This window comes from Petaurus breviceps, unplaced genomic scaffold (assembly GCF_028583685.1).
Source record: "Petaurus breviceps papuanus isolate PSGF00001 unplaced genomic scaffold, PetGlider_PUasm1.0 126, whole genome shotgun sequence".
NCBI lineage: Eukaryota > Metazoa > Chordata > Mammalia > Diprotodontia > Petauridae > Petaurus > Petaurus breviceps.
In genome coordinates this window covers 5,002,368-5,009,308 of record NW_027185655.1, presented here as the reverse complement: position 1 = coordinate 5,009,308, position 6,941 = coordinate 5,002,368, and the positions used below count along the sequence as shown (strand labels likewise).

The 6,941-nt window shown below is 35.7% G+C and overlaps 1 long non-coding RNA gene across 1 annotated transcript; it reads right to left on the bottom strand.

Moving 5' to 3' along the window:
- Positions 1 to 1,532: 1,532 nt before the first annotated feature.
- LOC138169453 (uncharacterized) lies at positions 1,533 to 6,601 on the bottom strand. Its single transcript, XR_011170358.1, has 4 exons — positions 6,457 to 6,601; positions 6,220 to 6,288; positions 4,780 to 4,861; positions 1,533 to 1,965 (listed from the first exon to the last, which is right to left on the bottom strand). It is a non-coding gene; the product is annotated as an uncharacterized lncRNA (long non-coding RNA).
- Between the last annotated feature and the right edge of the window lie 340 nt (positions 6,602 to 6,941).

Genomic DNA, 6,941 nt, shown 5'->3' with positions numbered 1-6,941 from the left:
ACCATACTGCTTTCCAGTTTTCCTAACAATTTTTACCAAAAAAAAATGAATTCTTATCTCAAAATCTTGTCATTACTCTTGTCTATTATATTTATTTGCTGCTATGAACTGCATGTCTACTCTTCCATTGCTCTACCTTTCTATTTCTTAGCCAGTACTAGATAGTTTTGATAATTACTCTTTTTTTTCAAATTTGAAAAATTTGTCAAATTTTTCCTCAATTTGTTTTACAAGTCAATTGTTTTTCTAGTGAGATGTTTTAGATTTTCTTCTATTTTTTCATTCTTTTGGTTTTGTTTTTGTTATTTTTTGAAATCTTATGAAGTCATAACTTCCCTTGCCCAATTCTAAATTTTAAGGAGTTATTTTCCTCAATGAGTTTTTATCATTACGAAGTAGGAGAGTTAGAATCTGAGCTATCAAGAAAAGAAATGGAGAACTCTCTATTTTAAGTTATTTCATTAAATACTTTTCAATTACATTTAAAAAATTAACAATCCTTTTTATTTTAATTTTGTATTCTAAATTCTGTCCCTCCCTCTTACCCTTCCCCCATCATTTAGAAGGCTAGCAATTTAATTTTTTTCTTTTTTGAAAAGTTTATTTATTTTTAGTTTTCAACATTCACTTCCATAAATTTTCATTTTTCTCCCCTTTCCTCCACTTCTCTCTCCCCAAGACAGAATGCAAGCTGATATACACTCTACATATACATTCTTATTAAACATATTTTCACATTAGTCATGTTGTATAGAAGAATTAGAATGAATGAGAGGAGCCATGAGAAACAAAACAAAACAAAAAAGCAAAGAAAATAGTCTCCTTGGCTCTGCATTCAGACTCCATAATTCTTTCTCTGGATGTCGATGGCATTTTCCATCATGAGTCTTTTGAAATTATTTTAGGTCCTTGTATTGCAGAGAAGGGTTGTCTATCAAAGTAAGTCATCACACATTGTGGCTGATACTGTGTACAGTGTTCTCCTGATTCTGGTCACTTCACTCAGCATCAGTTCATATATCTCTTTCCAGGTTTTTCTGAAGTCTGCCTATTCATCATTTCTTATAGAACAATAACATTCCATTACATTCATATGCCACAACTTGTTCAGCAATTCCCCAATTGATGGGCATTCCCTCAATTTCCAGTTGTTGGCCATCACAAAAAGAGCAGCTATAAATATTTTTTTTTACATTAGTGTCCTTTTCCCATTTTTATGATCTCTTTGGGATACAGCCCAGAAGTGGTATTGGCAATTTAAATTTGATTATACATGTGAGGTCATACAAAACATTTCCATATTAGCCATGTTGCAAAAGAAAACATAAGCAAAATAAAACAATAAAGATAAAGATTATTTTAAAGTATGCTTCAATCTGTACTCAGAGTTCATCAGTTCTCTCTCTAGAGATAGGCAGGATTTTTCGTCATGCATCCTTTGGAACTCTATTGAATCATTTCTTCATCGGAGTAGCTAAGTCGACCAGAGTTGATTATCCTTACAACATGGGTGTTGCTATGCACAATGAAACTTCTCTTTTTTGGATCCTTAACACGTCAAGCACTGAGTTAAATGTTCACAAAATGTTCTTATACTTGGAAAGATGCCGTGGAAATGAGAGCATTGTTCTCTTTTTGTCTACTGTAACCACAATGAGTGTGGCACTCAATGTCAAAATCTTTTCACTTCTGTATGATGCCATAAGGCAGCAATACACGCGAGGAAGGTTGACTTCATGGCTGTGTACATTCACTCATGGGTGGGGAGATGCCCAGCACTGCACTTGCTGTTTGTTGAAATGGTGAAGAAACCTTTGCCATTGCAAAATGCCAGTGGAAAAGTCATGTAACTCACTGATGTTCCCTGCAGCTGGCACTGGGTCTGGCCAAGGAGTTTGTCTCCTACTAGCTTACAGAGTCTAAATCCTTGCTTGCAGCAACATGTTAGATGACTAAAACCTTTGCCTAAAGGGTAAAGAATGTTATGTTCGAGTGAGTGGAATTTTAATATTTCAGGGCATGTCTGCTAAAAACCAGAACAGCAACAAAGATGTCTTCTACATAGACTCTCTACCAGTTTCATTTCAGCAATCATTTTCTGGTATATTATTTTCATGCTTATATTTTTATACTCATTTAACAGGACTGCATTGAATGTTAGAGGTAAGATTAAAGTTCAGAATCATAACTAGGGTTATGCAATTGAAGTTCTGCCCCTTGGCACTGAATTCAGGATACTTCCTCCCCATAGTGTCCTACGCAAGGAACACAAGTGTGAGGAAGTTAGATGCCCATAGTGGTGACAAATTACAACAGGAAGCATGTAGGAATGGGGGCAATTGGAGATATACTGCTCCACCTGGGAAGGTGCAACCCTTAGCAGAGAGAACACAGTTCTCAGACAGCTCAGAAGTGAGTGGTGGATCAGAGCATGGTCTCCCAGAACCTTTTCCAACCACAGAAGACTTTAGAACTAAAAAAGAAAAGTGATACTTTTCTGCCCCTTGTTCTGCCTGGAGAAGGGATAAAAATAGCTCTTAGATCATGAACCAGCAGTTGACTGGGAAGTAAACTCCCAAACCATGGTCATATTCCACACCACACCACACACACACACACACACACACACACACACACACACACACATCCCTATCTAATCCCTAAACTTTATTTGCCCCAGGCACTCAAATTCCTTGTTAGAATTCTATTAAATACTTCTTTCCAAAATTATTATTAAAGGATTAAGTAGGTCTATAAATATGGAACAAGAGGAAATTAATCTAATACTGTAGCATCAATGAAATCTCCTCACCTCTGTAGGCCTTTCATCTCCATTAAAAATTCTAGGTGACATTTTAGAAAGCCATGCCAATAAAAGCCAATAATCAGAACTCAGTCAGTGAGTCTTGTGTCAAAGAAATGGAATGGTACCAGTCACAGCCCTGAGTCCTAGTTAATTTAAAACTACAAAGTCTTTGGTTTGTATGGAGAGAGCTCTAAGTCTGAACTTAATTGGAGCTATTATATACAATTAAAGAACAATCTTCTAGGATCTTTCAGGAATTGCTGTTGCCCTTCCCTTCCTTACCCACATGGTTAACATTCATTTGAGACCTGAGGAATCACAGTCAATGTCTGCTTGACAACTGAAAAAAACGGGATGGACCATTGGCTTACAATGAGAAAAGCTGGAAATAAAGTCTTGACATTTTGTTCAACCTTCTCCTTAAATTGCCATTTAAAAAATCTTTCATTCTTTACTTTTGTGACACCTTCAGCTTTTAGTCATTTAATTATTTTCTTAACTTTGCCTTAAAACTACAAGAGCTTACTCTCTGACCTTTTGCTTCTTCCCTAACTCCTTCTTGATCTCCCCAACTGAAGGATATACATTTCCAAAGGAATCTATAAACAACTTTTTTTATAAAAGAAAAAAATGTATTTACTCTCTGGGGCATCGCCTCCTTAAGGTACAAACAGTAGACTGGCAAAAATTCCATGCATTCCATGGCTGACAGAAGCACACTCCCCTTCCATACTCACTCCGCTACAATCCTTGGCAGAAGGTGGAAGGGGTTATCAGAGAAGACGTCAAGTTATTCTGGTGTACAGTGCCATCTTGTGGCTATTGTCAGGAACCATACCTTCCAGACTACCTATACCTTCCATAGAGCTCAGTAGGTTCCATCTCAAGCAAAATCCATCTCATGTAATAATAACAATAGCTAGCATTTCTATAACGCTTTAAGGTTTGTAAATCACTTTACAAATATCTTTTATCCTCATAACCTTTATTGTTTCCATTTTTACAGAAGAGGAAACTAAGGCAGATAAAATTGAAGTGACTTGCCCGGGGTCTCACAGATGTGTTTGAGGTTAGATTCAAACTCATGTATCTTTGACTCTAGGTCCAGAAATCTATCCACTATACCATCTGTGTATGCATAAAGGTCTTTAAAGTAACCCTTCCTTTTTGTATTTTTTCTAACAACTGACCACTTACTTCATGAAACATCTGCTTCCTTTATCTGGAAGTGAGACCCTGTTTAAACCATGAGTATTATACTCACATGAAGGAAGATGAAAACTTCAGTTATTAAATAAAATTAGATATTATAAAGAATTGAAGCTAAAGACCTCTGAAAACCCTTGTGAGGACTAATAATTCCTTTCAGAATTCTCACAAAAGTCTCTGTCAGCCTCTCAACCTCCTTGGATAAAGCTTCTCCCATCCCACCTCACCAGCATGATAGAGGAAGGAGGGATGCACAACCTTTTGCTGCGCAAACAAAAACCCAAAGCTCGCCATCCTCATTCAGCAGGGTTGGTGAGACAAACCATCTCTCTAATACTTACTCTCCCCTTTAGAGTTTGTTCCCTTGACTTGGGCTTAATTTCCCTGGCTTTAGACCACATGTAGCCTCAAGGTCACAGGTTCCCCACCCCAGGGTTTGTCTGTGAACATAATTTATAATATTATTACACTGTTTCTCTTGAAAATGTATTATGAGTTTCAAAGAACTAATTTATAAAAGAATTTTTGGAATACAAGCTTTTCACAACTTGAAGACTCCCTCTAAATCACACTAAGCTAATTTGGATAAACACTCATAGAATCTAAGGGCTAGAAGGGGCCTCAGAGAATATCTAGTCCACCCCCATCTGTAGCACATCCAACAAGTTGTAAACTACCTTGAGAGGAGGAGAGATACTATTGCCTCCCCTGGAAGCCCATCCCCCTTTCCCGATAACTCAATTTGTTAGAATATTTTTCCTCACCTCACGGTTAATTTTGCTTCTTTAAAACTTCCATCCATTGATCCTGTTCTGCCCATTGGAGTCAAGAAGAAATAATTCCAGTCTAATGGAGGTTGATGACCAATGAGAAAGAAAATCAGTGAAAAACAGAATGTTAGCTGGACTTTGAGCTTCAGGGAGCTACGCTGATTGGATGTTGAAGTTAAGTTTGGCATTAATATGTGATTCATGCCTGAATATGCCTGAAACACTCTTTCTTTTCACTTCTACCTCTTGCATATCCCTGGTTTCCCTCAAAATTGGATTCCATTTCTATCTTCTATATGAAGCTTTTACTTATTCCTTCAGTTGCTAGGTATCTTCTCTCCCCAAATCATACTGTTTCCATTACATACATATGTATGTAAACACGTATGTATGTATGTGTGTTTATAAATACATGTATATATGTGTTTGGATGTGTATATATGTCTGTGTGCGTAAATGTGTATTGTGCACATGTGTATGCCCATATACCCAATATTAGAATACAAGTTCCCTGTGCACAGGAAATGTTTCACTTATTTCTTTTTTTAAATTTTCAACTATAAAGAATTCATTTTTTCCCTCCCAATGTCCTCTAGTCACTGGAGGAAAAAAAGAAAGAATCCCAATATTATATAAACACAGTCAAGCAAAACATATTCCCATGTTGGTAACATGCAAAAATGCTTTCTGTTTTCTCCATGTTGGTCCATCATCACTCATCATAGCGGTAATCCATGTTCTTTATCAGTCCTGTGTAACAATCATGGTTGATCATTTCATTGCTCAGTTATGTCTTTCAAAATTGTTCATTTTTACAAAATTGATGTCTGAGTACAAACGGTTCTAGTTCTGCTCATTTCACCATGCATAGAAATCTTTCCATGTCTCTTTGAAATCATTTTTTCTCATTTCTTACAGCATTATAGTTTTCAACTAATTCATACCCAACAATTTGCTCAGTCATTCCTCAATTACTTTCTAGTAATTTTGCATTGCTGTCTTACTTTCTAGTGGTGTATATATTAAATCAAAATAAAAAGACTTGGGGTGGGGAATTGATGGAGACATAAGGGATATGCTTATAAAACAGGCCAAGAATATATAATCTAAGGCAGTGGTGTCAAACACACATTCTTTGGGACACTTCTGAGTATAATCTGAACCAGATTAAAATTTAATTGTAAAATTTTTAATAAAATAAATAAAATTTCAAAAAAATCATAGGCAACTTTACATTTTAATGTTTGCCATGGTTTAATGGCCCCCAATTCCATTTGAATTTGACACTACTGAAATATGAATCCTTGGCCTACCTAAAAATCATGACCAAAAACAAAAAGTAAGCCTATATAATAACTTTCAAGAAATTATAAATGAACACTGGCCATATAGATTAGAATTTCTTATCCTAGAAGGAAAATAGAAAGAACCTACCAGTCACATCCTGAAAGTAAACCTAAAATGAGAAATTCCAGGAACATCATAGTCAAACTCCAAAATTTCCTGTTCAAAGGAAAAAAAATACAACAAATAATCAGAAATAAATAGTGAAGGTACCAAGGAATGACAGTATCACACAAACCTTTGAACTACCACTATAATATAAAGGAGAGCTTGCAGTGCAATATTTGAAAAGATAAATGGCAGGCTTACAACCAAGAATAACTTTACCTGCAAAACCAGACCTCTAATAGCCTAGAGGACTCATAAGCATTCCTGGAACACAGATTCCATTTGGAGTAGAAACCTTGAAATGTTAATATTTCAAGAGAAGACTAGAAAGGTAAAACATCTGAGCATTTGGAAGGGGCTGTGCAATAATGAAGCTCTTACATTCTAATAGAGAAGAAATGATTGACTCTGCCTTTCAAATCTCAGGAAGGCAGGGCTTGTTTAATAATAGAAAATCTATTAAGATGAAAGATATTTTAAATAACAAAAACAATAACAGTCACCAATAGATACTTTAAAAAAAAAGCTTTTGACAAAGCATAATACCCATTGAGATTAAAAAAAAAAACTTATGTAAACATAGGAATAAATGGACTTTTCCTTAATATGTAAGCAGTGATACAGCCTTGACAGTTGGAGTCAGAAGGATCAATCTGAGATTGATCACAGAAAGGGAGTTTAAAAAGGTGGACAAAACTGACCAA